Genomic DNA, 25,333 nt, shown 5'->3' on the forward strand with positions numbered 1-25,333 from the left:
TTCCTTTCGCTGACCCAGTCTCTCACCCTCTCCAAACTCCAGAAATCTTGTCTGTCCTCCGAAGAACTCCCCCTGCTTCTTTCTCTAAAGGCTGTCTTCAGGCCGGGCACAGTGGGAGGTTCGCTTGAGCCCAGAAGGCCGCAGTGAGGTGAGATCACGCCATTGCACTGCAGCCCCGGCGGCAGAGCCGGAGCCCCGTCTCGAAACAAACAAACAAACATACAAACAAAGACAAAGAAAGAAAGAGCCCAGGCAACCTAGTGAAAACCTGTTCGGGCTGGGGCGTATGTGTACCCCAGCTATTCCAGAGGCTGAGGCAGGAGGATGGGTGGAGGTTGGGAGGTGGATGCTGCAGTGAGCAGTGATTGCACCACTGCACTCCAGCCTGGGTGACAGAGCCAGACCCCGTCCCAAATAAATAAACATAAAAATAAAGGAACCAGTTTGTAGAAAGCGGGAGAGGGTCCCAGTGAACTTCAAGCCTTCAAGCAACAGCTGTGGCTGGACAGGTCGGACCAGCAGGCTGGGGCAGTCGCCATCCTGGCAGGGATCATTGACCCTGATCTGTCGTCGGGAGGAGGAAGAGCTGATCTTACGCAGGGAGGGCAGGTGGACTATGTGTGGACTCTGGTGATCTGTTTGGGTGCCAGGTGTTACTCCCAGGGCCACCTGTAACTGTGAATGCGCAGGAACCCTGACTTGAGAAGGGCCTGGCCACGGGGGGCTCAGGCCCCTCAGGAATGAGAGTTTGGTTCCCGGTACCCAGGGAAACCACCAGCATCGGCAGAGGTGATAGCTGAGGAGGAGCGGGGATTTGGAGGAGAGACACAGGACGAGTACCGGGGGCAGCCCCGTGATCCACAACTGCTGCAAGAGGGGCTGTTTGTTCGACTCACTAGTCTTCTGCGGCTCTATGCGGTACTAAAGAGCAGAAGACAGAAGATACAAAAACCACAAAAATTAGCCGGGCGTGGTGCTGCGCGTCAATAATCCCAGCTACTCGGGAGGCTGAGACAGGAGAATCCCTTGAACCCGGGAGGCGGAAGTCTCAGCGAGCCGAGATCACGCCATTGCAGTCCAACCTGAGCGTCCGAGCGAGACTCTATCTCAGAAACTAAAGACAGAATGAAAGAGCCCGGCGCGGTGGCTTACGCCTGGAATCCCAGCGCTTTGGGAGGCCGAGGCCGGCGGATCGCCTGAGGTCAGGAGCTCGAGACCAGCCTGGCCGACATGGGGAAACCCCCCTAAAAATACAAAAATTAGCTGGGCGTGGTGGCCTACGCCTGTCATCCCAGCTACCCAGGAGGCTGAGGCAGGAGAATCGCTGGAACCCGGGAGGTAGAGGCTGCAGTGAGCCGAGATCGCGCCGCTGCACTCCAGCCTGGGGTGACAGAGCAAGAGTTTGTCTCTAAGAAAAAAAAAAAAAAAAAAGAAAGAAAAGAAAAAAGCCTGGGTGGTGAGCGGTGGCTCAAGCCTGTAATCGCAACACTTTCGGAGGCGGCAGCTGGGCAGATCACCAGAGGTCGGGAGCTGGAGACCAGCCTGACCAACATGGAGAAACCCCGTCTGTACTAAAAATACAAACTTAGCCGGGCGTGGTGGCACATGCCTGTAGTCCCAGCTGCTCGGGAGGCTGAGGCAGGAGAATCGCCTGAACCCGGGAGGCGGAGGTTGCAGAGAGCCTAGATCGCGCCATTGGACTCCAGGCTGGGTAACAAGAGGGGAACCTCTGTCTGGGAAAAAAAAAAAAAAAAAAAAAAAAATTGTGAGAATTGTACTCACACCGCCGTCAAAATCTCATGTGTATTTCACACTTAGAGCACAGCGCCGTTAGAACTGACCGCATTTCCAGGGCTCCCTAGATACCTGTGGCTAGCGGCTGCCATACTACCCCGTGCTGGGCTGTAGAATGGGGATGACAAGACAGGGCGGCGGAGATTGGGATGGCGTGAAATGAGGGAAACACTCGCCCGCAGGAAAAAAATTAAATAGCCAGGGGGCACCGAAAGACTCAGTAGTCCACATGAATATCTTGATTATCTCGTAGCTGAGATAATGTAGGGTCCAGCTCTACGGGGTCCGTGGGTTTTCTCTTCGTGTGCGTGCGGAGGCGAGAGACGGTAGAGCTAAAGCCAGAAGACAAAGAGATAGGAAGAAAGACAGCTGGGCCCGGGGGAACCACTGCCACCAAAGCGGGGAGACAGGTAGTGGCCCCGAACGCCTGGAGGCGCTGCTATTTATTGTATTCAAGGCAAGGGGGCAGGGTAAGGAGTGCCAGTCATCTCAAATGATGGATAGGTCACGCGAGTCACGTGTCCACTGGACAGGGGGCGTTTCCCTTTGTGGTAGCCGAGGTGGAGAGGGAGGACAGCAAACGTCAGCGTTTCTTCTATGCACTTATCAGAAAGACCAAAGACTTTGGCGCTTTTACTAATTCTGCCACTGCTATCTTCTCAGAACTGAAAAGGAGGAGCCAGGTGTACAGGCGGAACATGAAAGTGAACCAGGAGGGTGACCACTGAAGCACAGCATCGCAGGGAGACGTTGAAGCCTCCGGCTGACGGCGGGCAGGCCTGGCTAACGTCAGGCCTCCCACAAGAGCTGGTGGAGCAGAGTGTTCTCTATCTCCCCTGGAGAGAGGGACATTCCCTTTCCCGGTCCGCTAAGTAACCCGGGTGCCTTCCCAGGCACTGGCGCCACCGCTAGACCAAGGTCTGCTAAGTAACCAGGGCCTTCCCGGGCACTGGCATTACCGCTAGGCCAAGGAGCCCTCAAGCGGCCCTTCTCCCGGCGTGAATGAGGGCTCACACTCTTGTCTTCTGGTCACCTCTCACTGTGGCCCTTCAGCTCCTAACTCTGTGTGGCCTGGTTTTCCCTAGGTAATCATAATAGAACAGAGATTACTCTGGTAATAGAACAAAGAGTAACGCTACAAACTAATGATTAATAGTAGTCAGATATAATCATATCTGTATCCCATCTCTCGTAAAACTTTTCTTATTCTAATTATTTTCTTTATTATAGTGGAACAGCTTGTGCCTTCAGGCTCTTGCCTCGGCACCTGGGTGGCTTGCCGCCCACAAGATAAGATATATTGCGTTGAACTATAATTTATGTTGATTGCTGAATGGTTTAGGGCGGGGGGAGGGGGGGGCCGCCTGATATTCTGCCCTGGAGGGGTGGCCTCACCCTAACCCTGGCCGTGGCTAATAATAAGGCCCACCTCTTAGGGCCGTGGAGTGAAATAAGTTTCGGAGGTAATGCGCGTAAAGCCCTCAGCCCTCCGCTGAAGTTGCGTTAAGGAAGGAGGAAGGGAGAGGTAAATGCTGAGCCCGCAGGCGGCAGTCTGTGCCTCGGAGAGAAACTTTATCCCAACCTTGCTGGGGGCCTTGACGCCCATCTTGCCCCAAGAGCACCCCGGCAGTCACCCCTGCCCTCTGGGGTCCTGCCACCCCGAGCCCGACCTTCCCCCTTTTCCCCCGCGCCGCGCCGGGCCAGTAGCCTCCTAACTGCGTCTTCTCTGTTGCGGTCTGTCGTGCTCATCACGTTTGCGTCGTTTCTTCGCTCCACAAACGTTTACTGAGCGCCTTCCACACGCCAGGCGCCAGACTCGCGCGGGGAAACAGGGATAAGCACTGAGGAGGGGGTCCCAGCCCTCCGTGATGGGATTTCAGAGCGGGAGATAAAGGGTTGCCCAGAAGGGTGGTGAGTGGAATAGCTGATATAAACAACGGCGGGGTGGGGTGGGGTGCGATGAAATACGCAGGAGGGCTGCTAGTCTTACATATGGGGCGGGTGCCGAGGGCCCTTGAGTAAGGGAGGCTTCCTGGACGGGTGACACCCAAGCGGAGTCCTGACGACCTGCGTCAGAAGTAGCCAGGCGAGGAGGAGGTGAAAGGAGAAAGGAATCCACGTCCCGAGCAGAGAGGCAGCTGTCCCTACACGGCACAGGACACGGTCCGTGCACAGAAGCCACAGGAGACGCAGGCACAGGGGCTGGGGAGAATCCTTGCCGGGCCCTCGCCGCCTCCCTCTGCCGGGTGTCTGGTGCCAGCCTCCTGCCTGGCGGAGGAACTCCAGCCCCTGCTCCCGGAAGCCCCTCCAGGCCTTCGGCTTCCCTGACTCGGCATGGGCCCCTCGTCCCCTCGGGTACGGGGCCGGTCTCCCCGCCCGCGGGCGACGAAGTAAAGGCCCAGCGCAGCCCGCGCTCCTGCCCTGGGGCCTCGTCTTTCTCCAGGAAAGCGTGGACCGCTCTCCGCCGACAGGTCTCTTCCACAGACCCCTCTCGCCCTCGCCCCCCAGTCTCTTCCGGTTCTGTCTTTTCGCTGGCTGGATACAAACAAGGAAGTCGCCCCCAGCGGAGCCCCGGCTCCCCCACGCAGAGGCGGCCCCGGGGGGCGGAGTCAACCGCGGAGGCCACGCCCTCTGTGGAAGGGCGGGGCATGCAAATTCGAAATGAAAGCCCGGGAACGCCGGAACAAGCACGGGTGTAAGATTTCCCTTTTCAAAGGCGGAGAATAAGAAATCAGCCCGAGTGTGTAAGGGCGTCAATAGCGCTGTGGACGAGACAGAGGGAATGGGGCAAGGAGCGAGGCTGGGGCTCTCACCGCGACTTGAATGTGGATGAGAGTGGGACGGTGACGGCGGGCGCGAGGGCGACCGCATCGCTTCTCGGCCTTTTGGCTAAGATCAAGTGTAGTATCTGTTCTTATCAGTTTAATATCTGATACGTCCTCTATCCGAGGACAATATATTAAATGGATTTTTGGAGCAGGGAGATGGAATAGGAGCTTGCTCCGTCCACTCCACGCATCGACCTGGTATTGCAGTACCTCCAGGAACGGTGCACTTCCCTCCGGGGATACATACGTGTGTTTCCTAAAAGTAGAGGAAGAAAGAGACAGAGTACCTGCGGGGCGGCTTGCACGCCCAGTACCCGTGACACGCCGGCTTGACTTAGCTGCTCCTCTTGAAGTACCATGAGGTTTCTGATCTGCGGGCGGTAGACGGTAGGCTTTGCGGCATACTTCCGTTTCCACTGTGACTACTGCGCTTTGGGAAGGCCACGACCTACTCCTTTGGAGGTCCTTAGATCTCAGCTTGGCAGTCGAGTGGGTGGCGACCTTTTAAAGGAATGGGATCCACCCGGAATTGAACTTCTTTCTCCTCTCTCTCTCTCTCTCCCCTCTGTCTCTCTCTCCTCTGTCTCTCTCCCCTCTCTCTCTGTCTCTCTCTCTCTCTCTCTCTCTCTCTCTCTCTCTCTGTCTCTCTCTCTCTCCCCCCCCGCCTCTCCCCCGCTCTCTCTTTTGGTTTCCCCCACCCCCTCCCAAGTTCTGGGGTACATGTGCAGGACGTGCAGGTTTGGAACATAGGTACACGTGTGCCACGGTGCTTTGCTGCACCTAGGTTGGAAGCCCCGCATGCGTTGGCTAATTGTCCTAATGCTCTCTCTCCCCTTGCCCCCCACGCCCCGTCAGGGCCCGGCGTGTGATGTTCCCCTCCCTGTGTCCATGTGTTCTCACTGTTCAGCTCCCACTTAGGAGTGAGAACATGCGGTGTTTGGTTTTCGCTTCCTGTGTCAGTTTGCTGAGATTGAGGCCTTCCAGCTTCATCCACCTTCCTGCAGAGGACATGAACTCATCCTTTTTTATGGCTGCGTAGTAATTCCATGGTGTATACGTGCCACATTTTCTTTATCCAGCCTGTCACTGATGGGCATTCGAGTTGGTTCCAAGTCTTTGCTATTGTAAATAGTGCTGCAGTAATCATACGTGTCCATGGGTCTTCCTAGCAGGAACTTCTTCCTCTTCAGCCCGCTGAGTAGCTGGCGCTTTAAGGCAGGTGCCAACGCACCGGCAACAGGCTTCCTTTTTTGCCCAGGAAAAACTGAGGTGCAGGTAGTATAAGCCATTTATCACGGAACGCACAGGAGCAGAACTCCAAGAAGTCCAAGCATCGTGGCTCCACCCTTCATGCCTGATGCACCGTTAGGCTCCGTTCTAGGTGTGTGTATCCTTTACGGGATCAGCCACCGGCAGTTGCCTTGCAACCACGATGACAAATCTCTGCCGGCTCTTTTGGGTCTCATCCCTGTATGTATACGTTGCATCCCAGCATAAAGATCGGAATGTTCCTTTCGCTGACCCAGTCTCTCACCCTCTCCAAACTCCAGAAATCTTGTCTGTCCTCCGAAGAACTCCCCCTGCTTCTTTCTCTAAAGGCTGTCTTCAGGCCGGGCACAGTGGGAGGTTCGCTTGAGCCCAGAAGGCCGCAGTGAGGTGAGATCACGCCATTGCACTGCAGCCCCGGCGGCAGAGCCGGAGCCCCGTCTCGAAACAAACAAACAAACATACAAACAAAGACAAAGAAAGAAAGAGCCCAGGCAACCTAGTGAAAACCTGTTCGGGCTGGGGCGTATGTGTACCCCAGCTATTCCAGAGGCTGAGGCAGGAGGATGGGTGGAGGTTGGGAGGTGGATGCTGCAGTGAGCAGTGATTGCACCACTGCACTCCAGCCTGGGTGACAGAGCCAGACCCCGTCCCAAATAAATAAACATAAAAATAAAGGAACCAGTTTGTAGAAAGCGGGAGAGGGTCCCAGTGAACTTCAAGCCTTCAAGCAACAGCTGTGGCTGGACAGGTCGGACCAGCAGGCTGGGGCAGTCGCCATCCTGGCAGGGATCATTGACCCTGATCTGTCGTCGGGAGGAGGAAGAGCTGATCTTACGCAGGGAGGGCAGGTGGACTATGTGTGGACTCTGGTGATCTGTTTGGGTGCCAGGTGTTACTCCCAGGGCCACCTGTAACTGTGAATGCGCAGGAACCCTGACTTGAGAAGGGCCTGGCCACGGGGGGCTCAGGCCCCTCAGGAATGAGAGTTTGGTTCCCGGTACCCAGGGAAACCACCAGCATCGGCAGAGGTGATAGCTGAGGAGGAGCGGGGATTTGGAGGAGAGACACAGGACGAGTACCGGGGGCAGCCCCGTGATCCACAACTGCTGCAAGAGGGGCTGTTTGTTCGACTCACTAGTCTTCTGCGGCTCTATGCGGTACTAAAGAGCAGAAGACAGAAGATACAAAAACCACAAAAATTAGCCGGGCGTGGTGCTGCGCGTCAATAATCCCAGCTACTCGGGAGGCTGAGACAGGAGAATCCCTTGAACCCGGGAGGCGGAAGTCTCAGCGAGCCGAGATCACGCCATTGCAGTCCAACCTGAGCGTCCGAGCGAGACTCTATCTCAGAAACTAAAGACAGAATGAAAGAGCCCGGCGCGGTGGCTTACGCCTGGAATCCCAGCGCTTTGGGAGGCCGAGGCCGGCGGATCGCCTGAGGTCAGGAGCTCGAGACCAGCCTGGCCGACATGGGGAAACCCCCCTAAAAATACAAAAATTAGCTGGGCGTGGTGGCCTACGCCTGTCATCCCAGCTACCCAGGAGGCTGAGGCAGGAGAATCGCTGGAACCCGGGAGGTAGAGGCTGCAGTGAGCCGAGATCGCGCCGCTGCACTCCAGCCTGGGGTGACAGAGCAAGAGTTTGTCTCTAAGAAAAAAAAAAAAAAAAAAGAAAGAAAAGAAAAAAGCCTGGGTGGTGAGCGGTGGCTCAAGCCTGTAATCGCAACACTTTCGGAGGCGGCAGCTGGGCAGATCACCAGAGGTCGGGAGCTGGAGACCAGCCTGACCAACATGGAGAAACCCCGTCTGTACTAAAAATACAAACTTAGCCGGGCGTGGTGGCACATGCCTGTAGTCCCAGCTGCTCGGGAGGCTGAGGCAGGAGAATCGCCTGAACCCGGGAGGCGGAGGTTGCAGAGAGCCTAGATCGCGCCATTGGACTCCAGGCTGGGTAACAAGAGGGGAACCTCTGTCTGGGAAAAAAAAAAAAAAAAAAAAAAAAATTGTGAGAATTGTACTCACACCGCCGTCAAAATCTCATGTGTATTTCACACTTAGAGCACAGCGCCGTTAGAACTGACCGCATTTCCAGGGCTCCCTAGATACCTGTGGCTAGCGGCTGCCATACTACCCCGTGCTGGGCTGTAGAATGGGGATGACAAGACAGGGCGGCGGAGATTGGGATGGCGTGAAATGAGGGAAACACTCGCCCGCAGGAAAAAAATTAAATAGCCAGGGGGCACCGAAAGACTCAGTAGTCCACATGAATATCTTGATTATCTCGTAGCTGAGATAATGTAGGGTCCAGCTCTACGGGGTCCGTGGGTTTTCTCTTCGTGTGCGTGCGGAGGCGAGAGACGGTAGAGCTAAAGCCAGAAGACAAAGAGATAGGAAGAAAGACAGCTGGGCCCGGGGGAACCACTGCCACCAAAGCGGGGAGACAGGTAGTGGCCCCGAACGCCTGGAGGCGCTGCTATTTATTGTATTCAAGGCAAGGGGGCAGGGTAAGGAGTGCCAGTCATCTCAAATGATGGATAGGTCACGCGAGTCACGTGTCCACTGGACAGGGGGCGTTTCCCTTTGTGGTAGCCGAGGTGGAGAGGGAGGACAGCAAACGTCAGCGTTTCTTCTATGCACTTATCAGAAAGACCAAAGACTTTGGCGCTTTTACTAATTCTGCCACTGCTATCTTCTCAGAACTGAAAAGGAGGAGCCAGGTGTACAGGCGGAACATGAAAGTGAACCAGGAGGGTGACCACTGAAGCACAGCATCGCAGGGAGACGTTGAAGCCTCCGGCTGACGGCGGGCAGGCCTGGCTAACGTCAGGCCTCCCACAAGAGCTGGTGGAGCAGAGTGTTCTCTATCTCCCCTGGAGAGAGGGACATTCCCTTTCCCGGTCCGCTAAGTAACCCGGGTGCCTTCCCAGGCACTGGCGCCACCGCTAGACCAAGGTCTGCTAAGTAACCAGGGCCTTCCCGGGCACTGGCATTACCGCTAGGCCAAGGAGCCCTCAAGCGGCCCTTCTCCCGGCGTGAATGAGGGCTCACACTCTTGTCTTCTGGTCACCTCTCACTGTGGCCCTTCAGCTCCTAACTCTGTGTGGCCTGGTTTTCCCTAGGTAATCATAATAGAACAGAGATTACTCTGGTAATAGAACAAAGAGTAACGCTACAAACTAATGATTAATAGTAGTCAGATATAATCATATCTGTATCCCATCTCTCGTAAAACTTTTCTTATTCTAATTATTTTCTTTATTATAGTGGAACAGCTTGTGCCTTCAGGCTCTTGCCTCGGCACCTGGGTGGCTTGCCGCCCACAAGATAAGATATATTGCGTTGAACTATAATTTATGTTGATTGCTGAATGGTTTAGGGCGGGGGGAGGGGGGGGCCGCCTGATATTCTGCCCTGGAGGGGTGGCCTCACCCTAACCCTGGCCGTGGCTAATAATAAGGCCCACCTCTTAGGGCCGTGGAGTGAAATAAGTTTCGGAGGTAATGCGCGTAAAGCCCTCAGCCCTCCGCTGAAGTTGCGTTAAGGAAGGAGGAAGGGAGAGGTAAATGCTGAGCCCGCAGGCGGCAGTCTGTGCCTCGGAGAGAAACTTTATCCCAACCTTGCTGGGGGCCTTGACGCCCATCTTGCCCCAAGAGCACCCCGGCAGTCACCCCTGCCCTCTGGGGTCCTGCCACCCCGAGCCCGACCTTCCCCCTTTTCCCCCGCGCCGCGCCGGGCCAGTAGCCTCCTAACTGCGTCTTCTCTGTTGCGGTCTGTCGTGCTCATCACGTTTGCGTCGTTTCTTCGCTCCACAAACGTTTACTGAGCGCCTTCCACACGCCAGGCGCCAGACTCGCGCGGGGAAACAGGGATAAGCACTGAGGAGGGGGTCCCAGCCCTCCGTGATGGGATTTCAGAGCGGGAGATAAAGGGTTGCCCAGAAGGGTGGTGAGTGGAATAGCTGATATAAACAACGGCGGGGTGGGGTGGGGTGCGATGAAATACGCAGGAGGGCTGCTAGTCTTACATATGGGGCGGGTGCCGAGGGCCCTTGAGTAAGGGAGGCTTCCTGGACGGGTGACACCCAAGCGGAGTCCTGACGACCTGCGTCAGAAGTAGCCAGGCGAGGAGGAGGTGAAAGGAGAAAGGAATCCACGTCCCGAGCAGAGAGGCAGCTGTCCCTACACGGCACAGGACACGGTCCGTGCACAGAAGCCACAGGAGACGCAGGCACAGGGGCTGGGGAGAATCCTTGCCGGGCCCTCGCCGCCTCCCTCTGCCGGGTGTCTGGTGCCAGCCTCCTGCCTGGCGGAGGAACTCCAGCCCCTGCTCCCGGAAGCCCCTCCAGGCCTTCGGCTTCCCTGACTCGGCATGGGCCCCTCGTCCCCTCGGGTACGGGGCCGGTCTCCCCGCCCGCGGGCGACGAAGTAAAGGCCCAGCGCAGCCCGCGCTCCTGCCCTGGGGCCTCGTCTTTCTCCAGGAAAGCGTGGACCGCTCTCCGCCGACAGGTCTCTTCCACAGACCCCTCTCGCCCTCGCCCCCCAGTCTCTTCCGGTTCTGTCTTTTCGCTGGCTGGATACAAACAAGGAAGTCGCCCCCAGCGGAGCCCCGGCTCCCCCACGCAGAGGCGGCCCCGGGGGGCGGAGTCAACCGCGGAGGCCACGCCCTCTGTGGAAGGGCGGGGCATGCAAATTCGAAATGAAAGCCCGGGAACGCCGGAACAAGCACGGGTGTAAGATTTCCCTTTTCAAAGGCGGAGAATAAGAAATCAGCCCGAGTGTGTAAGGGCGTCAATAGCGCTGTGGACGAGACAGAGGGAATGGGGCAAGGAGCGAGGCTGGGGCTCTCACCGCGACTTGAATGTGGATGAGAGTGGGACGGTGACGGCGGGCGCGAGGGCGACCGCATCGCTTCTCGGCCTTTTGGCTAAGATCAAGTGTAGTATCTGTTCTTATCAGTTTAATATCTGATACGTCCTCTATCCGAGGACAATATATTAAATGGATTTTTGGAGCAGGGAGATGGAATAGGAGCTTGCTCCGTCCACTCCACGCATCGACCTGGTATTGCAGTACCTCCAGGAACGGTGCACTTCCCTCCGGGGATACATACGTGTGTTTCCTAAAAGTAGAGGAAGAAAGAGACAGAGTACCTGCGGGGCGGCTTGCACGCCCAGTACCCGTGACACGCCGGCTTGACTTAGCTGCTCCTCTTGAAGTACCATGAGGTTTCTGATCTGCGGGCGGTAGACGGTAGGCTTTGCGGCATACTTCCGTTTCCACTGTGACTACTGCGCTTTGGGAAGGCCACGACCTACTCCTTTGGAGGTCCTTAGATCTCAGCTTGGCAGTCGAGTGGGTGGCGACCTTTTAAAGGAATGGGATCCACCCGGAATTGAACTTCTTTCTCCTCTCTCTCTCTCTCTCCCCTCTGTCTCTCTCTCCTCTGTCTCTCTCCCCTCTCTCTCTGTCTCTCTCTCTCTCTCTCTCTCTCTCTCTCTCTCTCTGTCTCTCTCTCTCTCCCCCCCCGCCTCTCCCCCGCTCTCTCTTTTGGTTTCCCCCACCCCCTCCCAAGTTCTGGGGTACATGTGCAGGACGTGCAGGTTTGGAACATAGGTACACGTGTGCCACGGTGCTTTGCTGCACCTAGGTTGGAAGCCCCGCATGCGTTGGCTAATTGTCCTAATGCTCTCTCTCCCCTTGCCCCCCACGCCCCGTCAGGGCCCGGCGTGTGATGTTCCCCTCCCTGTGTCCATGTGTTCTCACTGTTCAGCTCCCACTTAGGAGTGAGAACATGCGGTGTTTGGTTTTCGCTTCCTGTGTCAGTTTGCTGAGATTGAGGCCTTCCAGCTTCATCCACCTTCCTGCAGAGGACATGAACTCATCCTTTTTTATGGCTGCGTAGTAATTCCATGGTGTATACGTGCCACATTTTCTTTATCCAGCCTGTCACTGATGGGCATTCGAGTTGGTTCCAAGTCTTTGCTATTGTAAATAGTGCTGCAGTAATCATACGTGTCCATGGGTCTTCCTAGCAGGAACTTCTTCCTCTTCAGCCCGCTGAGTAGCTGGCGCTTTAAGGCAGGTGCCAACGCACCGGCAACAGGCTTCCTTTTTTGCCCAGGAAAAACTGAGGTGCAGGTAGTATAAGCCATTTATCACGGAACGCACAGGAGCAGAACTCCAAGAAGTCCAAGCATCGTGGCTCCACCCTTCATGCCTGATGCACCGTTAGGCTCCGTTCTAGGTGTGTGTATCCTTTACGGGATCAGCCACCGGCAGTTGCCTTGCAACCACGATGACAAATCTCTGCCGGCTCTTTTGGGTCTCATCCCTGTATGTATACGTTGCATCCCAGCATAAAGATCGGAATGTTCCTTTCGCTGACCCAGTCTCTCACCCTCTCCAAACTCCAGAAATCTTGTCTGTCCTCCGAAGAACTCCCCCTGCTTCTTTCTCTAAAGGCTGTCTTCAGGCCGGGCACAGTGGGAGGTTCGCTTGAGCCCAGAAGGCCGCAGTGAGGTGAGATCACGCCATTGCACTGCAGCCCCGGCGGCAGAGCCGGAGCCCCGTCTCGAAACAAACAAACAAACATACAAACAAAGACAAAGAAAGAAAGAGCCCAGGCAACCTAGTGAAAACCTGTTCGGGCTGGGGCGTATGTGTACCCCAGCTATTCCAGAGGCTGAGGCAGGAGGATGGGTGGAGGTTGGGAGGTGGATGCTGCAGTGAGCAGTGATTGCACCACTGCACTCCAGCCTGGGTGACAGAGCCAGACCCCGTCCCAAATAAATAAACATAAAAATAAAGGAACCAGTTTGTAGAAAGCGGGAGAGGGTCCCAGTGAACTTCAAGCCTTCAAGCAACAGCTGTGGCTGGACAGGTCGGACCAGCAGGCTGGGGCAGTCGCCATCCTGGCAGGGATCATTGACCCTGATCTGTCGTCGGGAGGAGGAAGAGCTGATCTTACGCAGGGAGGGCAGGTGGACTATGTGTGGACTCTGGTGATCTGTTTGGGTGCCAGGTGTTACTCCCAGGGCCACCTGTAACTGTGAATGCGCAGGAACCCTGACTTGAGAAGGGCCTGGCCACGGGGGGCTCAGGCCCCTCAGGAATGAGAGTTTGGTTCCCGGTACCCAGGGAAACCACCAGCATCGGCAGAGGTGATAGCTGAGGAGGAGCGGGGATTTGGAGGAGAGACACAGGACGAGTACCGGGGGCAGCCCCGTGATCCACAACTGCTGCAAGAGGGGCTGTTTGTTCGACTCACTAGTCTTCTGCGGCTCTATGCGGTACTAAAGAGCAGAAGACAGAAGATACAAAAACCACAAAAATTAGCCGGGCGTGGTGCTGCGCGTCAATAATCCCAGCTACTCGGGAGGCTGAGACAGGAGAATCCCTTGAACCCGGGAGGCGGAAGTCTCAGCGAGCCGAGATCACGCCATTGCAGTCCAACCTGAGCGTCCGAGCGAGACTCTATCTCAGAAACTAAAGACAGAATGAAAGAGCCCGGCGCGGTGGCTTACGCCTGGAATCCCAGCGCTTTGGGAGGCCGAGGCCGGCGGATCGCCTGAGGTCAGGAGCTCGAGACCAGCCTGGCCGACATGGGGAAACCCCCCTAAAAATACAAAAATTAGCTGGGCGTGGTGGCCTACGCCTGTCATCCCAGCTACCCAGGAGGCTGAGGCAGGAGAATCGCTGGAACCCGGGAGGTAGAGGCTGCAGTGAGCCGAGATCGCGCCGCTGCACTCCAGCCTGGGGTGACAGAGCAAGAGTTTGTCTCTAAGAAAAAAAAAAAAAAAAAAGAAAGAAAAGAAAAAAGCCTGGGTGGTGAGCGGTGGCTCAAGCCTGTAATCGCAACACTTTCGGAGGCGGCAGCTGGGCAGATCACCAGAGGTCGGGAGCTGGAGACCAGCCTGACCAACATGGAGAAACCCCGTCTGTACTAAAAATACAAACTTAGCCGGGCGTGGTGGCACATGCCTGTAGTCCCAGCTGCTCGGGAGGCTGAGGCAGGAGAATCGCCTGAACCCGGGAGGCGGAGGTTGCAGAGAGCCTAGATCGCGCCATTGGACTCCAGGCTGGGTAACAAGAGGGGAACCTCTGTCTGGGAAAAAAAAAAAAAAAAAAAAAAAAATTGTGAGAATTGTACTCACACCGCCGTCAAAATCTCATGTGTATTTCACACTTAGAGCACAGCGCCGTTAGAACTGACCGCATTTCCAGGGCTCCCTAGATACCTGTGGCTAGCGGCTGCCATACTACCCCGTGCTGGGCTGTAGAATGGGGATGACAAGACAGGGCGGCGGAGATTGGGATGGCGTGAAATGAGGGAAACACTCGCCCGCAGGAAAAAAATTAAATAGCCAGGGGGCACCGAAAGACTCAGTAGTCCACATGAATATCTTGATTATCTCGTAGCTGAGATAATGTAGGGTCCAGCTCTACGGGGTCCGTGGGTTTTCTCTTCGTGTGCGTGCGGAGGCGAGAGACGGTAGAGCTAAAGCCAGAAGACAAAGAGATAGGAAGAAAGACAGCTGGGCCCGGGGGAACCACTGCCACCAAAGCGGGGAGACAGGTAGTGGCCCCGAACGCCTGGAGGCGCTGCTATTTATTGTATTCAAGGCAAGGGGGCAGGGTAAGGAGTGCCAGTCATCTCAAATGATGGATAGGTCACGCGAGTCACGTGTCCACTGGACAGGGGGCGTTTCCCTTTGTGGTAGCCGAGGTGGAGAGGGAGGACAGCAAACGTCAGCGTTTCTTCTATGCACTTATCAGAAAGACCAAAGACTTTGGCGCTTTTACTAATTCTGCCACTGCTATCTTCTCAGAACTGAAAAGGAGGAGCCAGGTGTACAGGCGGAACATGAAAGTGAACCAGGAGGGTGACCACTGAAGCACAGCATCGCAGGGAGACGTTGAAGCCTCCGGCTGACGGCGGGCAGGCCTGGCTAACGTCAGGCCTCCCACAAGAGCTGGTGGAGCAGAGTGTTCTCTATCTCCCCTGGAGAGAGGGACATTCCCTTTCCCGGTCCGCTAAGTAACCCGGGTGCCTTCCCAGGCACTGGCGCCACCGCTAGACCAAGGTCTGCTAAGTAACCAGGGCCTTCCCGGGCACTGGCATTACCGCTAGGCCAAGGAGCCCTCAAGCGGCCCTTCTCCCGGCGTGAATGAGGGCTCACACTCTTGTCTTCTGGTCACCTCTCACTGTGGCCCTTCAGCTCCTAACTCTGTGTGGCCTGGTTTTCCCTAGGTAATCATAATAGAACAGAGATTACTCTGGTAATAGAACAAAGAGTAACGCTACAAACTAATGATTAATAGTAGTCAGATATAATCATATCTGTATCCCATCTCTCGTAAAACTTTTCTTATTCTAATTATTTTCTTTATTATAGTGGAACAGCTTGTGCCTTCAGGCTCTTGCCTCGGCACCTGGGTGGCTTGCCGCCCACAAGATAAGATATATTGCGTTGAACTATAATTTATGTTGATTGCTGAATGGTTTAGGGCGGGGGGAGGGGGGGGCCGCCTGATATTCTGCCCTGGAGGGGTGGCCTCACCCTAACCCTGGCCGTGGCTAATAATAAGGCCCACCTCTTAGGGCCGTGGAGTGAAATAAGTTTCGGAGGTAATGCGCGTAAAGCCCTCAGCCCTCCGCTGAAGTTGCGTTAAGGAAGGAGGAAGGGAGAGGTAAATGCTGAGCCCGCAGGCGGCAGTCTGTGCCTCGGAGAGAAACTTTATCCCAACCTTGCTGGGGGCCTTGACGCCCATCTTGCCCCAAGAGCACCCCGGCAGTCACCCCTGCCCTCTGGGGTCCTGCCACCCCGAGCCCGACCTTCCCCCTTTTCCCCCGCGCCGCGCCGGGCCAGTAGCCTCCTAACTGCGTCTTCTCTGTTGCGGTCTGTCGTGCTCATCACGTTTGCGTCGTTTCTTCGCTCCACAAACGTTTACTGAGCGCCTTCCACACGCCAGGCGCCAGACTCGCGCGGGGAAACAGGGATAAGCACTGAGGAGGGGGTCCCAGCCCTCCGTGATGGGATTTCAGAGCGGGAGATAAAGGGTTGCCCAGAAGGGTGGTGAGTGGAATAGCTGATATAAACAACGGCGGGGTGGGGTGGGGTGCGATGAAATACGCAGGAGGGCTGCTAGTCTTACATATGGGGCGGGTGCCGAGGGCCCTTGAGTAAGGGAGGCTTCCTGGACGGGTGACACCCAAGCGGAGTCCTGACGACCTGCGTCAGAAGTAGCCAGGCGAGGAGGAGGTGAAAGGAGAAAGGAATCCACGTCCCGAGCAGAGAGGCAGCTGTCCCTACACGGCACAGGACACGGTCCGTGCACAGAAGCCACAGGAGACGCAGGCACAGGGGCTGGGGAGAATCCTTGCCGGGCCCTCGCCGCCTCCCTCTGCCGGGTGTCTGGTGCCAGCCTCCTGCCTGGCGGAGGAACTCCAGCCCCTGCTCCCGGAAGCCCCTCCAGGCCTTCGGCTTCCCTGACTCGGCATGGGCCCCTCGTCCCCTCGGGTACGGGGCCGGTCTCCCCGCCCGCGGGCGACGAAGTAAAGGCCCAGCGCAGCCCGCGCTCCTGCCCTGGGGCCTCGTCTTTCTCCAGGAAAGCGTGGACCGCTCTCCGCCGACAGGTCTCTTCCACAGACCCCTCTCGCCCTCGCCCCCCAGTCTCTTCCGGTTCTGTCTTTTCGCTGGCTGGATACAAACAAGGAAGTCGCCCCCAGCGGAGCCCCGGCTCCCCCACGCAGAGGCGGCCCCGGGGGGCGGAGTCAACCGCGGAGGCCACGCCCTCTGTGGAAGGGCGGGGCATGCAAATTCGAAATGAAAGCCCGGGAACGCCGGAACAAGCACGGGTGTAAGATTTCCCTTTTCAAAGGCGGAGAATAAGAAATCAGCCCGAGTGTGTAAGGGCGTCAATAGCGCTGTGGACGAGACAGAGGGAATGGGGCAAGGAGCGAGGCTGGGGCTCTCACCGCGACTTGAATGTGGATGAGAGTGGGACGGTGACGGCGGGCGCGAGGGCGACCGCATCGCTTCTCGGCCTTTTGGCTAAGATCAAGTGTAGTATCTGTTCTTATCAGTTTAATATCTGATACGTCCTCTATCCGAGGACAATATATTAAATGGATTTTTGGAGCAGGGAGATGGAATAGGAGCTTGCTCCGTCCACTCCACGCATCGACCTGGTATTGCAGTACCTCCAGGAACGGTGCACTTCCCTCCGGGGATACATACGTGTGTTTCCTAAAAGTAGAGGAAGAAAGAGACAGAGTACCTGCGGGGCGGCTTGCACGCCCAGTACCCGTGACACGCCGGCTTGACTTAGCTGCTCCTCTTGAAGTACCATGAGGTTTCTGATCTGCGGGCGGTAGACGGTAGGCTTTGCGGCATACTTCCGTTTCCACTGTGACTACTGCGCTTTGGGAAGGCCACGACCTACTCCTTTGGAGGTCCTTAGATCTCAGCTTGGCAGTCGAGTGGGTGGCGACCTTTTAAAGGAATGGGATCCACCCGGAATTGAACTTCTTTCTCCTCTCTCTCTCTCTCTCCCCTCTGTCTCTCTCTCCTCTGTCTCTCTCCCCTCTCTCTCTGTCTCTCTCTCTCTCTCTCTCTCTCTCTCTCTCTCTCTGTCTCTCTCTCTCTCCCCCCCCGCCTCTCCCCCGCTCTCTCTTTTGGTTTCCCCCACCCCCTCCCAAGTTCTGGGGTACATGTGCAGGACGTGCAGGTTTGGAACATAGGTACACGTGTGCCACGGTGCTTTGCTGCACCTAGGTTGGAAGCCCCGCATGCGTTGGCTAATTGTCCTAATGCTCTCTCTCCCCTTGCCCCCCACGCCCCGTCAGGGCCCGGCGTGTGATGTTCCCCTCCCTGTGTCCATGTGTTCTCACTGTTCAGCTCCCACTTAGGAGTGAGAACATGCGGTGTTTGGTTTTCGCTTCCTGTGTCAGTTTGCTGAGATTGAGGCCTTCCAGCTTCATCCACCTTCCTGCAGAGGACATGAACTCATCCTTTTTTATGGCTGCGTAGTAATTCCATGGTGTATACGTGCCACATTTTCTTTATCCAGCCTGTCACTGATGGGCATTCGAGTTGGTTCCAAGTCTTTGCTATTGTAAATAGTGCTGCAGTAATCATACGTGTCCATGGGTCTTCCTAGCAGGAACTTCTTCCTCTTCAGCCCGCTGAGTAGCTGGCGCTTTAAGGCAGGTGCCAACGCACCGGCAACAGGCTTCCTTTTTTGCCCAGGAAAAACTGAGGTGCAGGTAGTATAAGCCATTTATCACGGAACGCACAGGAGCAGAACTCCAAGAAGTCCAAGCATCGTGGCTCCACCCTTCATGCCTGATGCACCGTTAGGCTCCGTTCTAGGTGTGTGTATCCTTTACGGGATCAGCCACCGGCAGTTGCCTTGCAACCACGATGACAAATCTCTGCCGGCTCTTTTGGGTCTCATCCCTGTATGTATACGTTGCATCCCAGCATAAAGATCGGAATGTTCCTTTCGCTGACCCAGTCTCTCACCCTCTCCAAACTCCAGAAATCTTGTCTGTCCTCCGAAGAACTCCCCCTGCTTCTTTCTCTAAAGGCTGTCTTCAGGCCGGGCACAGTGGGAGGTTCGCTTGAGCCCAGAAGGCCGCAGTGAGGTGAGATCACGCCATTGCACTGCAGCCCCGGCGGCAGAGCCGGAGCCCCGTCTCGAAACAAACAAACAAACATACAAACAAAGACAAAGAAAGAAAGAGCCCAGGCAACCTAGTGAAAACCTGTTCGGGCTGGGGCGTATGTGTACCCCAGCTATTCCAGAGGCTGAGGCAGGAGGATGGGTGGAGGTTGGGAGGTGGATGCTGCAGTGAGCAGTGATTGCACCACTGCACTCCAGCCTGGGTGACAGAGCCAGACCCCGTCCCAAATAAATAAACATAAAAATAAAGGAACCAGTTTGTAGAAAGCGGGAGAGGGTCCCAGTGAACTTCAAGCCTTCAAGCAACAGCTGTGGCTGGACAGGTCGGACCAGCAGGCTGGGGCAGTCGCCATCCTGGCAGGGATCATTGACCCTGATCTGTCGTCGGGAGGAGGAAGAGCTGATCTTACGCAGGGAGGGCAGGTGGACTATGTGTGGACTCTGGTGATCTGTTTGGGTGCCAGGTGTTACTCCCAGGGCCACCTGTAACTGTGAATGCGCAGGAACCCTGACTTGAGAAGGGCCTGGCCACGGGGGGCTCAGGCCCCTCAGGAATGAGAGTTTGGTTCCCGGTACCCAGGGAAACCACCAGCATCGGCAGAGGTGATAGCTGAGGAGGAGCGGGGATTTGGAGGAGAGACACAGGACGAGTACCGGGGGCAGCCCCGTGATCCACAACTGCTGCAAGAGGGGCTGTTTGTTCGACTCACTAGTCTTCTGCGGCTCTATGCGGTACTAAAGAGCAGAAGACAGAAGATACAAAAACCACAAAAATTAGCCGGGCGTGGTGCTGCGCGTCAATAATCCCAGCTACTCGGGAGGCTGAGACAGGAGAATCCCTTGAACCCGGGAGGCGGAAGTCTCAGCGAGCCGAGATCACGCCATTGCAGTCCAACCTGAGCGTCCGAGCGAGACTCTATCTCAGAAACTAAAGACAGAATGAAAGAGCCCGGCGCGGTGGCTTACGCCTGGAATCCCAGCGCTTTGGGAGGCCGAGGCCGGCGGATCGCCTGAGGTCAGGAGCTCGAGACCAGCCTGGCCGACATGGGGAAACCCCCCTAAAAATACAAAAATTAGCTGGGCGTGGTGGCCTACGCCTGTCATCCCAGCTACCCAGGAGGCTGAGGCAGGAGAATCGCTGGAACCCGGGAGGTAGAGGCTGCAGTGAGCCGAGATCGCGCCGCTGCACTCCAGCCTGGGGTGACAGAGCAAGAGTTTGTCTCTAAGAAAAAAAAAAAAAAAAAAGAAAGAAAAGAAAAAAGCCTGGGTGGTGAGCGGTGGCTCAAGCCTGTAATCGCAACACTTTCGGAGGCGGCAGCTGGGCAGATCACCAGAGGTCGGGAGCTGGAGACCAGCCTGACCAACATGGAGAAACCCCGTCTGTACTAAAAATACAAACTTAGCCGGGCGTGGTGGCACATGCCTGTAGTCCCAGCTGCTCGGGAGGCTGAGGCAGGAGAATCGCCTGAACCCGGGAGGCGGAGGTTGCAGAGAGCCTAGATCGCGCCATTGGACTCCAGGCTGGGTAACAAGAGGGGAACCTCTGTCTGGGAAAAAAAAAAAAAAAAAAAAAAAAATTGTGAGAATTGTACTCACACCGCCGTCAAAATCTCATGTGTATTTCACACTTAGAGCACAGCGCCGTTAGAACTGACCGCATTTCCAGGGCTCCCTAGATACCTGTGGCTAGCGGCTGCCATACTACCCCGTGCTGGGCTGTAGAATGGGGATGACAAGACAGGGCGGCGGAGATTGGGATGGCGTGAAATGAGGGAAACACTCGCCCGCAGGAAAAAAATTAAATAGCCAGGGGGCACCGAAAGACTCAGTAGTCCACATGAATATCTTGATTATCTCGTAGCTGAGATAATGTAGGGTCCAGCTCTACGGGGTCCGTGGGTTTTCTCTTCGTGTGCGTGCGGAGGCGAGAGACGGTAGAGCTAAAGCCAGAAGACAAAGAGATAGGAAGAAAGACAGCTGGGCCCGGGGGAACCACTGCCACCAAAGCGGGGAGACAGGTAGTGGCCCCGAACGCCTGGAGGCGCTGCTATTTATTGTATTCAAGGCAAGGGGGCAGGGTAAGGAGTGCCAGTCATCTCAAATGATGGATAGGTCACGCGAGTCACGTGTCCACTGGACAGGGGGCGTTTCCCTTTGTGGTAGCCGAGGTGGAGAGGGAGGACAGCAAACGTCAGCGTTTCTTCTATGCACTTATCAGAAAGACCAAAGACTTTGGCGCTTTTACTAATTCTGCCACTGCTATCTTCTCAGAACTGAAAAGGAGGAGCCAGGTGTACAGGCGGAACATGAAAGTGAACCAGGAGGGTGACCACTGAAGCACAGCATCGCAGGGAGACGTTGAAGCCTCCGGCTGACGGCGGGCAGGCCTGGCTAACGTCAGGCCTCCCACAAGAGCTGGTGGAGCAGAGTGTTCTCTATCTCCCCTGGAGAGAGGGACATTCCCTTTCCCGGTCCGCTAAGTAACCCGGGTGCCTTCCCAGGCACTGGCGCCACCGCTAGACCAAGGTCTGCTAAGTAACCAGGGCCTTCCCGGGCACTGGCATTACCGCTAGGCCAAGGAGCCCTCAAGCGGCCCTTCTCCCGGCGTGAATGAGGGCTCACACTCTTGTCTTCTGGTCACCTCTCACTGTGGCCCTTCAGCTCCTAACTCTGTGTGGCCTGGTTTTCCCTAGGTAATCATAATAGAACAGAGATTACTCTGGTAATAGAACAAAGAGTAACGCTACAAACTAATGATTAATAGTAGTCAGATATAATCATATCTGTATCCCATCTCTCGTAAAACTTTTCTTATTCTAATTATTTTCTTTATTATAGTGGAACAGCTTGTGCCTTCAGGCTCTTGCCTCGGCACCTGGGTGGCTTGCCGCCCACAAGATAAGATATATTGCGTTGAACTATAATTTATGTTGATTGCTGAATGGTTTAGGGCGGGGGGAGGGGGGGGCCGCCTGATATTCTGCCCTGGAGGGGTGGCCTCACCCTAACCCTGGCCGTGGCTAATAATAAGGCCCACCTCTTAGGGCCGTGGAGTGAAATAAGTTTCGGAGGTAATGCGCGTAAAGCCCTCAGCCCTCCGCTGAAGTTGCGTTAAGGAAGGAGGAAGGGAGAGGTAAATGCTGAGCCCGCAGGCGGCAGTCTGTGCCTCGGAGAGAAACTTTATCCCAACCTTGCTGGGGGCCTTGACGCCCATCTTGCCCCAAGAGCACCCCGGCAGTCACCCCTGCCCTCTGGGGTCCTGCCACCCCGAGCCCGACCTTCCCCCTTTTCCCCCGCGCCGCGCCGGGCCAGTAGCCTCCTAACTGCGTCTTCTCTGTTGCGGTCTGTCGTGCTCATCACGTTTGCGTCGTTTCTTCGCTCCACAAACGTTTACTGAGCGCCTTCCACACGCCAGGCGCCAGACTCGCGCGGGGAAACAGGGATAAGCACTGAGGAGGGGGTCCCAGCCCTCCGTGATGGGATTTCAGAGCGGGAGATAAAGGGTTGCCCAGAAGGGTGGTGAGTGGAATAGCTGATATAAACAACGGCGGGGTGGGGTGGGGTGCGATGAAATACGCAGGAGGGCTGCTAGTCTTACATATGGGGCGGGTGCCGAGGGCCCTTGAGTAAGGGAGGCTTCCTGGACGGGTGACACCCAAGCGGAGTCCTGACGACCTGCGTCAGAAGTAGCCAGGCGAGGAGGAGGTGAAAGGAGAAAGGAATCCACGTCCCGAGCAGAGAGGCAGCTGTCCCTACACGGCACAGGACACGGTCCGTGCACAGAAGCCACAGGAGACGCAGGCACAGGGGCTGGGGAGAATCCTTGCCGGGCCCTCGCCGCCTCCCTCTGCCGGGTGTCTGGTGCCAGCCTCCTGCCTGGCGGAGGAACTCCAGCCCCTGCTCCCGGAAGCCCCTCCAGGCCTTCGGCTTCCCTGACTCGGCATGGGCCCCTCGTCCCCTCGGGTACGGGGCCGGTCTCCCCGCCCGCGGGCGACGAAGTAAAGGCCCAGCGCAGCCCGCGCTCCTGCCCTGGGGCCTCGTCTTTCTCCAGGAAAGCGTGGACCGCTCTCCGCCGACAGGTCTCTTCCACAGACCCCTCTCGCCCTCGCCCCCCAGTCTCTTCCGGTTCTGTCTTTTCGCTGGCTGGATACAAACAAGGAAGTCGCCCCCAGCGGAGCCCCGGCTCCCCCACGCAGAGGCGGCCCCGGGGGGCGGAGTCAACCGCGGAGGCCACGCCCTCTGTGGAAGGGCGGGGCATGCAAATTCGAAATGAAAGCCCGGGAACGCCGGAACAAGCACGGGTGTAAGATTTCCCTTTTCAAAGGCGGAGAATAAGAAATCAGCCCGAGTGTGTAAGGGCGTCAATAGCGCTGTGGACGAGACAGAGGGAATGGGGCAAGGAGCGAGGCTGGGGCTCTCACCGCGACTTGAATGTGGATGAGAGTGGGACGGTGACGGCGGGCGCGAGGGCGACCGCATCGCTTCTCGGCCTTTTGGCTAAGATCAAGTGTAGTATCTGTTCTTATCAGTTTAATATCTGATACGTCCTCTATCCGAGGACAATATATTAAATGGATTTTTGGAGCAGGGAGATGGAATAGGAGCTTGCTCCGTCCACTCCACGCATCGACCTGGTATTGCAGTACCTCCAGGAACGGTGCACTTCCCTCCGGGGATACATACGTGTGTTTCCTAAAAGTAGAGGAAGAAAGAGACAGAGTACCTGCGGGGCGGCTTGCACGCCCAGTACCCGTGACACGCCGGCTTGACTTAGCTGCTCCTCTTGAAGTACCATGAGGTTTCTGATCTGCGGGCGGTAGACGGTAGGCTTTGCGGCATACTTCCGTTTCCACTGTGACTACTGCGCTTTGGGAAGGCCACGACCTACTCCTTTGGAGGTCCTTAGATCTCAGCTTGGCAGTCGAGTGGGTGGCGACCTTTTAAAGGAATGGGATCCACCCGGAATTGAACTTCTTTCTCCTCTCTCTCTCTCTCTCCCCTCTGTCTCTCTCTCCTCTGTCTCTCTCCCCTCTCTCTCTGTCTCTCTCTCTCTCTCTCTCTCTCTCTCTCTCTCTCTGTCTCTCTCTCTCTCCCCCCCCGCCTCTCCCCCGCTCTCTCTTTTGGTTTCCCCCACCCCCTCCCAAGTTCTGGGGTACATGTGCAGGACGTGCAGGTTTGGAACATAGGTACACGTGTGCCACGGTGCTTTGCTGCACCTAGGTTGGAAGCCCCGCATGCGTTGGCTAATTGTCCTAATGCTCTCTCTCCCCTTGCCCCCCACGCCCCGTCAGGGCCCGGCGTGTGATGTTCCCCTCCCTGTGTCCATGTGTTCTCACTGTTCAGCTCCCACTTAGGAGTGAGAACATGCGGTGTTTGGTTTTCGCTTCCTGTGTCAGTTTGCTGAGATTGAGGCCTTCCAGCTTCATCCACCTTCCTGCAGAGGACATGAACTCATCCTTTTTTATGGCTGCGTAGTAATTCCATGGTGTATACGTGCCACATTTTCTTTATCCAGCCTGTCACTGATGGGCATTCGAGTTGGTTCCAAGTCTTTGCTATTGTAAATAGTGCTGCAGTAATCATACGTGTCCATGGGTCTTCCTAGCAGGAACTTCTTCCTCTTCAGCCCGCTGAGTAGCTGGCGCTTTAAGGCAGGTGCCAACGCACCGGCAACAGGCTTCCTTTTTTGCCCAGGAAAAACTGAGGTGCAGGTAGTATAAGCCATTTATCACGGAACGCACAGGAGCAGAACTCCAAGAAGTCCAAGCATCGTGGCTCCACCCTTCATGCCTGATGCACCGTTAGGCTCCGTTCTAGGTGTGTGTATCCTTTACGGGATCAGCCACCGGCAGTTGCCTTGCAACCACGATGACAAATCTCTGCCGGCTCTTTTGGGTCTCATCCCTGTATGTATACGTTGCATCCCAGCATAAAGATCGGAATGTTCCTTTCGCTGACCCAGTCTCTCACCCTCTCCAAACTCCAGAAATCTTGTCTGTCCTCCGAAGAACTCCCCCTGCTTCTTTCTCTAAAGGCTGTCTTCAGGCCGGGCACAGTGGGAGGTTCGCTTGAGCCCAGAAGGCCGCAGTGAGGTGAGATCACGCCATTGCACTGCAGCCCCGGCGGCAGAGCCGGAGCCCCGTCTCGAAACAAACAAACAAACATACAAACAAAGACAAAGAAAGAAAGAGCCCAGGCAACCTAGTGAAAACCTGTTCGGGCTGGGGCGTATGTGTACCCCAGCTATTCCAGAGGCTGAGGCAGGAGGATGGGTGGAGGTTGGGAGGTGGATGCTGCAGTGAGCAGTGATTGCACCACTGCACTCCAGCCTGGGTGACAGAGCCAGACCCCGTCCCAAATAAATAAACATAAAAATAAAGGAACCAGTTTGTAGAAAGCGGGAGAGGGTCCCAGTGAACTTCAAGCCTTCAAGCAACAGCTGTGGCTGGACAGGTCGGACCAGCAGGCTGGGGCAGTCGCCATCCTGGCAGGGATCATTGACCCTGATCTGTCGTCGGGAGGAGGAAGAGCTGATCTTACGCAGGGAGGGCAGGTGGACTATGTGTGGACTCTGGTGATCTGTTTGGGTGCCAGGTGTTACTCCCAGGGCCACCTGTAACTGTGAATGCGCAGGAACCCTGACTTGAGAAGGGCCTGGCCACGGGGGGCTCAGGCCCCTCAGGAATGAGAGTTTGGTTCCCGGTACCCAGGGAAACCACCAGCATCGGCAGAGGTGATAGCTGAGGAGGAGCGGGGA

General features: G+C 56.2%; 4 non-coding genes across 4 annotated transcripts; all 4 read left to right on the top strand.

The window, feature by feature from the left end:
* The first annotated feature begins 4,663 nt into the window (after positions 1 to 4,663).
* Positions 4,664 to 4,854, top strand: LOC129018552 (U2 spliceosomal RNA). The gene has a single exon (XR_008495364.1). It is a non-coding gene; the product is annotated as a U2 spliceosomal RNA (small nuclear RNA).
* Positions 4,855 to 10,793: 5,939 nt separating this feature from the next.
* On the top strand, positions 10,794 to 10,984 carry LOC129018562 (U2 spliceosomal RNA). Its single transcript, XR_008495373.2, has one exon. It is a non-coding gene; the product is annotated as a U2 spliceosomal RNA (small nuclear RNA).
* Positions 10,985 to 16,923: 5,939 nt separating this feature from the next.
* Positions 16,924 to 17,114, top strand: LOC129018553 (U2 spliceosomal RNA). Its single transcript, XR_008495365.2, has one exon. It is a non-coding gene; the product is annotated as a U2 spliceosomal RNA (small nuclear RNA).
* Positions 17,115 to 23,053: 5,939 nt separating this feature from the next.
* LOC129018559 (U2 spliceosomal RNA) lies at positions 23,054 to 23,244 on the top strand. The gene has a single exon (XR_008495370.2). It is a non-coding gene; the product is annotated as a U2 spliceosomal RNA (small nuclear RNA).
* Positions 23,245 to 25,333: the final 2,089 nt, after the last annotated feature.

This window comes from Pongo pygmaeus, chromosome 19, assembly GCF_028885625.2.
Source record: "Pongo pygmaeus isolate AG05252 chromosome 19, NHGRI_mPonPyg2-v2.0_pri, whole genome shotgun sequence".
Classification (NCBI taxonomy): Eukaryota; Metazoa; Chordata; class Mammalia; order Primates; family Hominidae; genus Pongo; species Pongo pygmaeus.